Source organism: Cibotium barometz, chromosome 44 (assembly GCF_041138505.1).
Source record: "Cibotium barometz isolate CiBa-2024 chromosome 44, ASM4113850v1, whole genome shotgun sequence".
Taxonomy (NCBI): Eukaryota; Viridiplantae; Streptophyta; class Polypodiopsida; order Cyatheales; family Cibotiaceae; genus Cibotium; species Cibotium barometz.
In genome coordinates this window covers 21,799,858-21,813,189 of record NC_141089.1, presented here as the reverse complement: position 1 = coordinate 21,813,189, position 13,332 = coordinate 21,799,858, and the positions used below count along the sequence as shown (strand labels likewise).

At 35.9% G+C, this 13,332-nt stretch overlaps 1 pseudogene; it reads right to left on the bottom strand.

Annotated features, from left to right (window-relative positions):
* Window positions 1–1,325: 1,325 nt before the first annotated feature.
* On the bottom strand, window positions 1,326–2,782 carry LOC147613081 (receptor-like protein 44 pseudogene; annotated as a pseudogene).
* Window positions 2,783–13,332: the final 10,550 nt, after the last annotated feature.

Here is a 13,332-nt window from a genome sequence, read left to right as displayed (position 1 = left end):
TGATCCATTTGCTCTAGATTAGGCTTTTGTGACTAAGAATTAACACTCATGTCATGTTTTACTTGAGCAAGTCAATCTCTTACTCAAATTGTCCTTGAGACTATTGGTTTCGACCAATAGAGGGTATTTCTCTAGTGTTACGAATGTGACAACTTCTTGAGTTCTTTTTCTTGAGCTCAAGAGTGAGCTCTTTTGAGGAAGGAGAGTATGTCATGTACACACTAGGGACAAGCAAATTGTCGAGTTAGAGTGTGATATGTTATGGATAGACATGTGCCTTTTGGTCCACTATTGATAGCGTGTGCTTTTTGGGTGTTTCTTCCATATTTATTAAGGATACCAATTGGGCACACTGACAAATGGAGCACAAGAGTGTAGAACATGTGGGGCGAGAGCACCATCATGCAAAGAGGGTGTCGTCCTTGGGAGACAACCTTGGGTGGTAGGGGACACCAGATGAGGACTATGGTAGGGCACTCACGAGGGCATGACGCTCTAGCTCGTGGCTCAACGGGAGACGACCAAGATTGTGAACCTCAATCATGGTTGTCATGGTTGGGTGGTGAGTAGGCTTGCACCCAAATATATTTCCCTTTCGCTATTTCCTAGAGTTACGATTAGGGTTTCTATGTTGTTTCTATGTTTGCTACTATTGTAGGTCTTCCAAGTTCTCAGAGCCAACCGGGATATTGAACTGTATGGAGGTGAAAGTGGAACATGGATTGCACATTAGCTCTCACCTAAATGCTTAGAAAAGTTAAAATTTCAAAGAATTAAATGTTAAGTAACACTCTGTCAAATTATGTGTGGATTCATTACTATTGAGATTCGTCATAAGAGCATACTCCCATGCACCTTTACACATGTACTCATAAATAAGCGGCATCATTTTGAAAGGAATCTATGGATGTTAAAGGAGTACTCCCATGCCCTCAATCGAATACTCAAAAAATTTGAAATTGTGAAGAATCAAATTAATCTCCGTGCTGAAACTGTGCGAATGCTAGGAAATCTTAGGTGTAGCAATCACTCTTTTTTTTTAATATATAAAGATGCTCCACCTCATGTGAATTTGTTTTTGGCATGCTAGGCCTTTTCATCAGCCCTCATGATCTACCCTTGCATGCTTGGCCCACTCATTGACAATATAAGTTTCAATCAATTCCGTTCTTTCGTTGCTCCCTTCATTAATCTCTTGTGCTCACTGCTAAGAGCTCCAAGAGTTAAACACCACATTTCCTTCTGATTGGAAAGTCCTAAATGCTACAAAATGCACCTTTGAACCCTTGGAGAGGGGCTTCCAGTATATTACCTTTTACCTCGGGACTCTTGCTGATTGTTGCATATAGTGTCCATATAACACTAAGAGATTACCCAACACTGCAAGATGGAAGTGTACAATATTATGAAGGTCCAACTGTTTGATGCACATGTAGACTCAACAAACACATCTGTGTACAATGTGGAATGCTTACCGACTGAATTGTTAACTCGATGAAAAGTTACAAAAAGGTAATCAAGTGCCACTCACAGTAAATGTGTGTGTGTGTGAGTGAATGAGAGAGAGAGAGAGAGAGAGAGAGAGAGAGAAGTGTGTGTGTGTGTGTGTGTGTGAGAGAGAGAGAGAGAGAGAGAGAGGTTTTGTAATCCCCTACTTCCTTCTTCTCAACCCATTGTTGATCGTCTCAAGGCTCAGCCATCAAGTCTGAGATTTTACCTTCCTCTGCAGCACGCCGTTGTTCCGAGATTCTCAGCCAAATGCAGACAGCAGTGAAGCTCACCGTCAAGCTAAAAACCCCACTGGCCAGGCCAATGCCTATAATCTCAGCAAGGGAGAGGGTGTGCCCACTCTCACTAGGCAAGGGGAACCCAAAAAGGTCTCTGTTGCCATCAAATGAGCTTGCATTAAACCTTGGTGTACCGCTTACACTGTAAGATAATACACTTGGTATTTGCCCTGACAGCCCATTATCTGATACATCAAACTCTTGCAGCCTCGCCAAATTGCCCAGTTCAGCTGGAATTGATCCCCCCAACGCATTCCCATGCAAATCCAACGTGTTTAAATAGCTGCAATTGCTCAACTCTGCTGGTATCCCCCCCGAGAGCAGATTTCCTGACAAATTAAGCGACACCAAGTTGGATAGCTCCCCTAAATCGGACGGTATTCCTCCCGTTAGCTGATTCGCTGACAAATCCAGTCCGCCCATTGCAGAGCATTTGGCCAACTTTGGAGAAATCGCTCCATCTAGACCCGAATTGGGCAGATTTAGAGAGAAGACTCTGTTGTTGTTGCATGTTACTCCATTCCATGACGATATGCTGCCATTGCAAGGAGGCTCTCTGTGTGATGTTTTCCATGAAGATAGCAAGTTTTGTGTATCCTGGACTGTGGATTTGAATCCCGCCAAGCATGCATAATCCTCTCCAAGGTCAGTGCTTTGCCCCTTAATCACGTGATTAAGCATGCAAACATCAAACAAGCATCCATAGATCAGCCCTAAATAAAAGACCCTTCTGCCATAGGCACCCATAAGCTTCGACATTTGCTTCAATCGACGAAGGGGATGGAAAAAAAAAACTAGATTAAGAGAAAACTTGGCTAATTGGGGGGGGGGGGCTTAATGAGGAGATTATACTTGGTTATGTAGATAAGAGGCCTAATTAGGGCTCGACTAACTTCTAAGCTTCTATATTAACTTTGTACTCCCCACAAAAGGGCACAAAAGATCACCAAGTTTAAGACAAAAGATGAGGCTTCATGAAAAGATTATGCATTTAAATAGACAACGGACATGCCAGTGTGCAACATAGCAAGGGAGAGCAAAGGAGTACTTATTACTTAATACCTATTACCTAGGGCCAAAAAGGACTATGTCAATCTTGGAAACCAGCAAGCAAACATCATCAACACCATGGAAATCGATGTTATTAAGGTGACCTTTCATGTAGCCTGCAGGTGCATGGGAGTGGCATGTGGGTGGTACTAGGGCTGAAATTTGAAGGCCTACTCTAACCTTCAATAAACTAGCTTGACCTTCAAAATTCAACTAAATATGTATGTTTATGTCTAAAATTTAGAGAATTTTTTTTCTTTTTTAAAAAAGGTTGCTTTTATATTAGAAAAATAGAAATATTAAAAATAATGGCCTTCTTTTGTAACCAAGAGGCCTTCTCTAGCAGGTTTGAAGGGCTTTGATGCCCTTTGAAGGCTTTAAATTTTAGCACTAGGTGGTACTACAAGTCTCGAGACAACATATCAAATGTGCAACATGCATGTATGAAAAGCAACAAGGAAGAGCATAAGGTGTACAAGAGTGGCGTAGTAAATAACAAAAAGAGAAAAAGAATTGTAAGCATTGAGCAAGCTAGCAAATTGGACATAGAAGGACACATTTGTAATGAAGAAATTAATGTGAAATCGTGGGCTTAAGAGAAGAATTCTAGATATTAAACATTTTTTTTGGGTGTCTTGGAAGGAAACTTGGAGATATTTGGTGTGAAAATTTGGGCTTCAAATGTGAAAATTTCAGGCCCAAACGAAATCTATGTTAGTGGGGAATTTTGTGTGAAGTCACTATTCATTAGCTTCGAGATTCACTTGGTGTATTTTAAAACACTAGAGAAATACCCTTGTATATAAAAGAGGTATGCCTTAGGTGGTTTACACATTAGAGTGGAGCCCAAGTTAGAACTAAGAGGAGCCCTTGGATTGACCGACAGTACTTACACATTTCTTCTTGCTCAAAATTCTCCTCATCCTAGTCATGTTTCCCCTTGCTCATGGACATAATGGTAACAAAGGCTTATGCACTTTTAAATCAATCAACTTGCTTCTTTAAGAAGGGTTTCATAACCCCCTTGTTGGTTAGGAAACAAATAGAGCATGCAAGTGCCAATACTTTGCTTGTAGTTTGAAAATTGGAAATAATAAAAGAAAGTTGAGTGTGAAGCTTGTCTTTAGGATACAAATAGTGCTTGAAATTGAGCTTTAATGTTTGGCATATTGGGCTTACCATATAAATGTGCAATTTAAAAAGTCCACTTCATTGCCATATACTCAAATTGCCTCTCCCACGACTTTTAAAGAGTAAAATCAAAGTTCACTATCAAAGTCTAATCACAACGAGTTCATGCACTACATACAAAAATTCCATATAATGTAATAAGAGATTTAGTACGGATTTACACAAATGAGTGATTTTCACTAATAAGAAGGGTATTGTAGAATGCATGCATTCAATGTTTGAGTTAGCACGAAATTGCATGATGGTGGACATTGATGTTGGTTGATGAAGTTGATGAGAGTGAAGATTAAGAGGACAAGGGAATGGAGTGGGACACTTAAGATGAATAAGAAGGGTATTGTGGAATGTGCATTTAGTGTTTGAGTTAGCACAGAATTACACGATGGTGAACATTGATGTTGGTTAATGAAGTTGATGAGAGTGAAGATTAAGAGTACAAGGGAATGAAGTGGGACACTTCAGGTGAATAAGAAGGGCATTGTGGAACGTGTGCATTTAGTATTTGAGTTAGCACTAAATTGCACGATGGTGAAAACATTGATATTGGTTAATGAAGTTGATCAGAGTGAAGATTAAGAGTACAAGGGAATGAAGTGGGACACTAAAGGTGAATAATGAAGTTGATTAGGGTGAAGATTAAGAGTACAAGAGAATGAAGTGGGACACTTAAGGTGAATAATGAAGTTGATTAGGGTGAAGATTAAGAGTACAAGAGAATGAAGTGGGACACTTAAGGTGAATATTAATATATTGTATTTTGTGAGTTGGGAATATAGAAGCAAGGTGCCAACTTCCAAGTAGCCATGAAAATGATGAGGAAGCCAAGGGGGTAGGACTAGTACACCATATTTTTCTCCACAAAATGAGCTATTTCAGACTTTAGTGAATTGTTTTGACGTTTAATTGAGAAATGTGCAAGAGGTGAATATTTTGATTAGGGGGAGATTAAGAGTTGATTAGGGGGAAGATTAAGAGTCTATGAGTGTGAAGATTAAGAGGTGATTAGGGGGATATTAAGAGTTGATTAGGGGGAGGATTAAGAGTTGATTAGGGTGAAGATTAAGAGTACAAGGGAACGAAGTGTGACACTTAAGGTGAATATATTTATATATTGTTTTTTTTTCATTGGGAATATAAAAAGGGGGTGCCAAGTAGCCAGAAAATGATAAGGGATAGTACAAATAAATGACATATTTCAGACACTAGTGTATTTACAATTTGACGTTTAATTGAAAATGTGCAAGTAAAAGTTTAAAAAATAAGCAAAAACTTGCAAATTTCAAAGTTCAAAAATCCAGGATGGGCGGGGGCTGTCATTATCAGTGTAATTTGGGGTCACCATCAAGGCAGCCAAACCGTACCACAGTACAAAGCCGTCAATTTACAAGCATCATTGTCATTGCCAACCTGGCACACGGTTTTTACTCACCTGACCCGCATGGCCGGTCACTGCCGGTTCAGCCAGTTTCGTTTGGCTCGATGCAAGGTAAAAGATACACTAACTCCCGCACAGCTACTACTTTGGCGTGACTCTGAAAACACCCCTGCCATTTTGTCGTACCCCCAACCCTATCCCAATCACACCGTGCCACGCTGCCACTTTTTCTATACGTGGCGGTCTTTAATTGGCCCAGTACACTAACTATTCACCTTGCTTAGTGTGCTTGTAAAACTTTTTAAAACACCACTTCCATCCATATGATGATGTCCACGTCTCCCCGGCTGCCCCCTTGCAGGTTCTCTTTAGTCCACACGTGTGAAAGAAGCTTTTATGCATAGCCGTGATGTCACCTAGAGCCAGTCATAGTTGCTTTTTGACGGGCGTCACGCCCGTTTCTAAGCATTTCGACCATTTGACCTTAAAATACTTACAAATTTTTAAACTGCCCATCAAAAATTACACTAAAATATATAAAAACTTGTTATATTTCACCAAACCCATCAATTTTGAAAGGCAAGGTTTAAAAATTACACTAAAATATATAAAAACTTGTTATATTTCACCAAACCCGTCAATTTTGAAAGGCAAGGTTGCCTGACAATCAAGCCTGGAGCTAGTGTTTGCACAAGCTTTATGCATAAACACTAAGATGGCTGGAGTGTTCACACACAAAACATTTTTCTCAACAAATCACAAAACTTGGGTCCTTCAAAAATTTCGATGTTTTTGTTGAGAATTTGTGGATTTTTGAGCTAAGATATAACTTAAATACTTCCAATATTTTTTTTTTTACAGAAATTATTTCTACATGTTAATAAGTTTGAAAACATTCAATTGCATTGGCTAAGCAATTGAATATGCGTGAAACTCATTTGTAAGATTGAACTATGAGAAAAGCTCTCAAATTATATGAGAGATTACATAACAATGTGGTTTCACTAGCGTCACATCACGTGTAGGATCTTTTTACTCACCCAAATTATCCCACCAATAACAAACATATGGAAAATCAACCAAGTTTAGGATCAAGTATCCCCTATGCTATAAGACATGGCATGCAAGTTCATGCATGTGCTTTGAATCTTAAATGAATCTTGAATTATTTTGATATAGGCTATAATTTTAAGAAAGCACATGCTCATTTGGTAATATAAGTTTCAATCAATTCCATTCTTTTTTTTCTCCCTTCATTAATCTCTTGGGCTCAATGCTAAGAGCTCCAAGAGTTAAACACCACATTCTTTTTATTAGAAAGTCCTAAATGCTACAAAATGCTCAATGCATAACTTGTTGCCAACTCACTCAATAGAATGCTTCTAGGTAGCTTTGAAATCTTGGAGAGGCCTCCAGTATATTACCTTTTACCTGGAGATTCTTGTTGCTGATTGTTGCATATAGTGTCTATATGACACAACTAGATTGCCAAACACTGCAAGATGAAAGTGTACAATATTATGAAGGTCCAACTGTTTGTTGCACATGTACACTTAACAAACACATCTGTACAATGTGGAAACTTACTGATTGAATGTTTAACTCGTTGAAAAGTTTAAATAAATCTATCAAGTGCCACTATTAACTTTATAACAAACCACATAGGATCGATGTTATGGCACCAAAGTGCAAGGAGTGGGACTTTACCCTAGGATTGCTTGACTAGGAGCCCAATGTGTGTGTGTGTGTGTGTGTGTGTGAGAGAGAGAGAGAGAGAGAGAGAGAGAGAGAGAGAGAGAGAGAGAGAGAGAGAGAGAGAGATGTATGTATGTGAGGACTCACTTTAGAACATATCAACTTTTTTCATTTGGTCTAATGCTTATCTGGTCCTATCAACATGCTCATTACATGGTAGGTCATTTGGTCCACCCTCAAAGTACCCATTACATGATATCGGTTTTGCATCCGACTACTTCCTTCTTCTTAATCCCTTGTTGATCTTCTTAAGGCTCAACTATCAAGTCCTAGATTTTCCCTTCCTCGGCAACACATCGTTGTTCCGAGATTTTGAGCCAAATGCAGGCATCAGTGAAGCTCACAGTCAAGCAAAAAACACCACTGGCTAGGCCAATCCCTATAATCTCAGCAAGGGAGAGGATGTGCCCACTCACTAGGCAAGGGGAACCCAAAAAGGTTTCTGTTGCCATCAAATGGGCTTGCATTAAACCTTGGTGTACCACTTACACTATAAGATAACCTTGACAGCCCATTATCTGATACATCAAACTCTTGTAGCCTCACCAAATTTCCCAATTCAGTTGGAAAAAAGGTGTATATGAATCCTCTTTGTGCTAGGAAGAGTAGGACTTTGGTGCAATGAATCGGTATGGTCCACTTCATTCTAATGAGAAAAGGATAAAATCCAAAAGTTCAATTTGTGAACCAATGCCTTTCCTCGCGATCGCAATTGAGTTTTTTTTCAACTTCTCACCAAAAAATAAACAAACTATAGTCCTTGCTTTCATCTATGAAGTTTGAAGTTCGAATTTAATTTTGGTTTTATTATAAATTTCAAATTCTAGACTCTAGTTTCATCTTTAAAGTTTAAAAGTTTATGCTAAATATTTGTGAGAGGTTAAATAAATGGTTTACAATTTCAAATAGGACATAATCACTTTACATTTTGATTATAAGCATAAACAAACACTTTAGTAAAGACATGCATACCTATTTAAAGAGTTGAAAGGTGTTAGAATCTGGATTCCGAAGTGTACATGCTCTAGCAACTAGCTTATTTATCTTTTGAAATTTGATCAATTGAGATTCGAATATTACTATCATACATTATTCATAAAACTAATGAATGGAGTCAATATGTCACATTGAAAGGGGAAGTAAACTATATTGAAATTTTAGTACATAATACATTACCTAACTAATGTTGAAGCCATTATTGCTCTCTTAATCCATTATCATCGATATTTCTTTGATAATAAGAAGTGTTAATACATAAAAGGTAAAGTAGCATACTGAATCCATAAACCGAGTCCTAAAAGTCATTGTATTGAAGGGAAAGATTTTTATGTGAAAGTTTTAGTACAAGAAATAATACCTTACGAACATATTGAAGCTATTATTCTCCTCCTAATCCATTATCATCAAAACCTCTCTAAGAATGAGGAGTGTACACAAAAGGAAGAGTATACATACATACACATACATGCATGCATGCATACGTACATATATACATACATACATACATACATACATACATACATACATACATACATACATATACACACACACACACACACACACACACACACACACACACACACACACACACACATACATATAGTATGTCTATAAAACATAAATACAACAATTTTATGATAATTAATATAATAACAATGATATTAAATATATCATAACTTTAAAATACAAGCACATGATATTTTTAATTTCTAGAAACCATTGCTTATGAAAGATTTTTCCCGTAGATATAAAAGAAAAAAAATATTTATAAACCATAAATATTAAAAAATATTCAATTGAGAGAGCAAGGTAATATATAAGAAGATAGACATAAGAACAATAAATGATCAAAAAGAAAGAAAATATAAAGATTAAAAGAAATAAAATTCAACATTTCAAAAAGATTTAAAAACAAACAAAGAAGAAGGTAAGAGATTTATAAATGCTAGTAACAAAAAGAAGGTTGGATAATTACATAAATCATTATAAAGAAAACATAAAAATGACACTAGAAAAAGCAATAATTCAAGGAAAAAAGCAAAGAAATATATTAAATAATAAACAAAAAATACATACTATGGGTAAATACTGGAAGTCATCATTGGCTATCTTTAAAAAATTCTTAGTTAGCATATAAAGTAACAAGAAAAAAAGTAAAAACAAAAGAAAACCTCTAATAGCATACCCATAGAAGGTTTTTTAGCTCCAAAACATTATTGTACAATGAGAGACAAAATACCTTGTGGTGTGAACAAGTGAGGATGGCCTTTTGCATTCCAAATGTTTATGCTTAGATAGCTTAGGTGGTCCTTTAATTGTAATCTTCAACAACACATCCAAATTAGGCCTTAATCAAGATGATAGAGTTACGATTTACCAATACCTTTAGGCTTTAACCTTCATTGGTTTGCTTAGCAAATCAATATGCAAGTGCTAAGAAGTCAATTAAATAAACCACCATGTGGCTATGAGTTGACACATCTGTTGATTCATCTATCATAACTCCAAACCAAGAGCTAGAAGAAACATTTTTCAATGTAAAGTCCATTAAATACATAGCCATGCACAAAACCATTTCAGTACATGCTTTATCATCATTATACGATGATGCTGTATCAGGAATTGAGCAATCTTGCATAAGAGAAATAATATCAAGAAAATTTAAAAAAGAAAGTTTTTTTTTTTGCAATTAAGTAAGCACTTCTAAATAATGTTAGCAATGCTTCATCCTTCCTCTCATTTACCTTTTTAATGCTCTTTTCTATGCATCTTTTCCCCGAAAAATGCACCTTGCATGGAAGGTCTATGGCAATCAATTTGACAACGAGCTTTAAGATTATTAATTTTGAAATTAATGGAACCTTCCCTTGAATATGCACTATGGTGATGGGAATATTTCAAGCAATACTCACAATACATTTTCGCCTCATTCTCATTATAGACCAACCATTTAAATTGATCCTTCCACTCTGCTTGAATTAAGAACCTAGTTTGACTTTTTACTTCCTCTTGAAGTCTTTCTTCATGTGATAGAGTAGAAAGATCCTTTAATGAACTACTTGACAATACAACATGCACATCAACGATCAAATAATTTGCTTTGGATTTATTCAAAGAAACCTTATTGGAATCAACACTAGCCCATGCAAGAACTGTTCCTTGCCTTTTATGCTTCCTTGTGGGGACCATTATCAAATAAGAGCTAAAGGACAACTGATTAATATGCCCCTAAATACTCAAGAAAAAAAAGGCCAAATGCTACCTTGCGCCAAATCACTTGCAAGAAAATAATTTTTTCATAAACGAAACCAAACTTATAAGGGTGGATGATGGAATCAAGATGACAGAGTTACGACTCACTAGTACCTTTAGGCTTTAACCTTCATTGGTTTTCTTAGTAATTCTATATATAAGTGCCAAGAAGTCAGATAAATAAATTTCCATGTGGCCATGAGTTGAGATATCTGTTGATTCGTCTATCATAACTCCAAACCAAGGACTAGAAGTAACATTTTTGAATGTAAAGTTTGTTAAATATTTAGCCATGCAAAAAGTCATTTCAGCACATGCTTTATCATCATTATAAAATGATGTTGTAAAAGAAACTGAACAATTTTGCATCAAAGGAAAAATATTAGGAGTTTTTTTTTACAATCAAGTAAGCACTTCTAAATAACGTTAGCAATCTTTATCCTTCATTTCATTTATCTTTTTAATGTTCTTTTGTATGCATTCTTTTCCCTCCATAAATGCACCTTGTAAGGCAGGTCTATAGCAATCAGTGTGACAATGAGCTTTAAGATTACTAATTTGAAATTAATGGAACATTCCCTTGAATATGCACTATGGTGATTAGGTATATTTCAAGCAATAGTCACAGTATATTTTTGCCTTATTTTCATTGTAGAATAACCATTTGAATTGATCCTTCCACTCTAATTGAAATAATAACTTCCTTTGTCTATTGGCTTCCTCTTCAAGTCTTTATTCATGTGATAGAGTAGAAGTAATGAACTACTTGGAAGATACAACATACACATCAACAATCAAATTATTTGTTTTAGATTCTTTTAAAGAACCCTTATTAGAATCAACACCATCCCATGCAAGAAGTGTTCCTTGCCTTTTATTTTTTCATGTGGGTGAACTATCAAATAAGAGTTAAAAACATCTTAGTGTTATGTCCCTTCCAAAAGTTGCCTAGTGCCAAATCACTTGCAAGAAAATGATTTTTTTATAAAAGAAATCGAACCTATAAGGCTCGACGATGGGAAATTACCTTACAGGTTTAAATCAAGATGACAGAGTTGCGACTCACTAATACCCTTAAGCTTTAACCTTCACTCATTTGCTGAGCAAATTGATATGCAAGTGCCAAGAAATAGATAAATAAATCACCATGTGTCCATGAGTTTAGATATCTGTTGATTCATTTATCAACCCCATTTATCATATTTGTTGATTCATCTATCTTAACTCTAAACCAAGGACCAAAAGCAACATTTTTGAATGTAAAGTCCATTAACTACTTAGCCATGCAAAAAACCATTTCAGCACATGCTTTATCATCATTATACAACGATGTTGTATAAGGAACTGAGAAATCTTGCATAAGAGAAATAATATCAGGAAAAATTAAAAAAAGATTTTATTTCTTTGTAATCAAGTAAGCACTTATAAATAATGTTGGTAATGCTTCATCCTTCATCTCATTTACCTTTTTAATGCTCTTTTCTATGCATTCTTTTCCCTGCATGAATGCAAATTGTAGGTTAAGTCTATGGCAATAAGTGCGATAACGAGCTTTCAGATTAATATTTTTGAAATTAATGCAACCTTCCCTTGAATATGCACTATGGTGATTGGGGATATTACATTTTTGCCTCATTCTCATTGTAGACCAACCATTTGAATTGATCATTCCACTTTGCTTGAAATAATAACCTCCTTTGTCTTTTCGCTTCCTCTTCAAGCCTTTCTTCTTGTGATAGAGAAGAAAGATATGTAATGAAGTACTTGACGATACAACATCCACATCTGCAGTCAAATCATTTGATTTAAATCTAAATCAAATGATTTGATTTATATTTCTTTAAAGAAACCTTATTGGAATCAAGACCAGCCCATGCAAGAAGTGTTCCTTGCCTTTTATCCTTCCGTGTGGGGGCCATTATTAAATAAGAACTAAAAATAAGGTACTATTATGTCCCAGAATACTAAAGAAAAAAATCCCAAGAGCTACCTAGTGCCAAATAACTTGCAAGAAAATGATTTTTTTCATAAAAGAAATCAAACTTGTAAGACTAGATGATGGAAATTACCTTCTAGCCTTAAATCAAGATGATAGAGTGACGACTCATGAGTACCTTTAAGCTTTAACCTTCACGGGTTTGCTCAACAAATAAATATGCAAGTGCCAAGAAGTCAGGTAAATAAATTACCATGTGGCCACCATGAGATGATGTATCAATTGATTTATCTATCATAACTCAAAACCAAGCACTAGAAGAAACATTTTTCAATATAAAGTTCATTAAATACTTAGCGATGCTATTAACCTTTTGAGCACATGCTTTATCTTCATTATACAATGATGTTGTATGAGGAATTGAGAAATCTTGCATAAGAGAAATAATATTAGGAAAAACTGAAAAGATGATATATGTTAGCAATGCTTCATCCTTCATCTCATTTACCATTTTAACACTCTTTTCTATGCATTATTTTCCCTCCATAAATGCACCTTGTAATGCAGGTCTATGGCAATCAGTGCGACAATGAGAATTAAGATTACTTATTTTGAAATTAATGGAACCTTCCATTGAATATGCACTATGGTGATTGGGGATATTTCAAGGAATAGTCATAGTATATTTTTGCATCATTCTCATTGTAGACCAACCATTTGAATTGATCCTTCCACTCTGCTTGAAATACTCAAGAAAAAAAGGCCAAATGCTGCCTAGCACCAAATCACTTGCAAGAAAATGATTTTTTAAGAAAAGAAATTCAACTTGTAAGGCTGGATGATGGATGTTACCTTCTAGGCTTAAATCAAGATGATAGAGTTACGACTCACTTGTACCTTTAGGCTTTAACCTTCACTGGTTTGCTCAGCAAAAATCGATATGCAAGTGCCAAGAAGTCAGAGAAATAAATTACCATATGGCCATG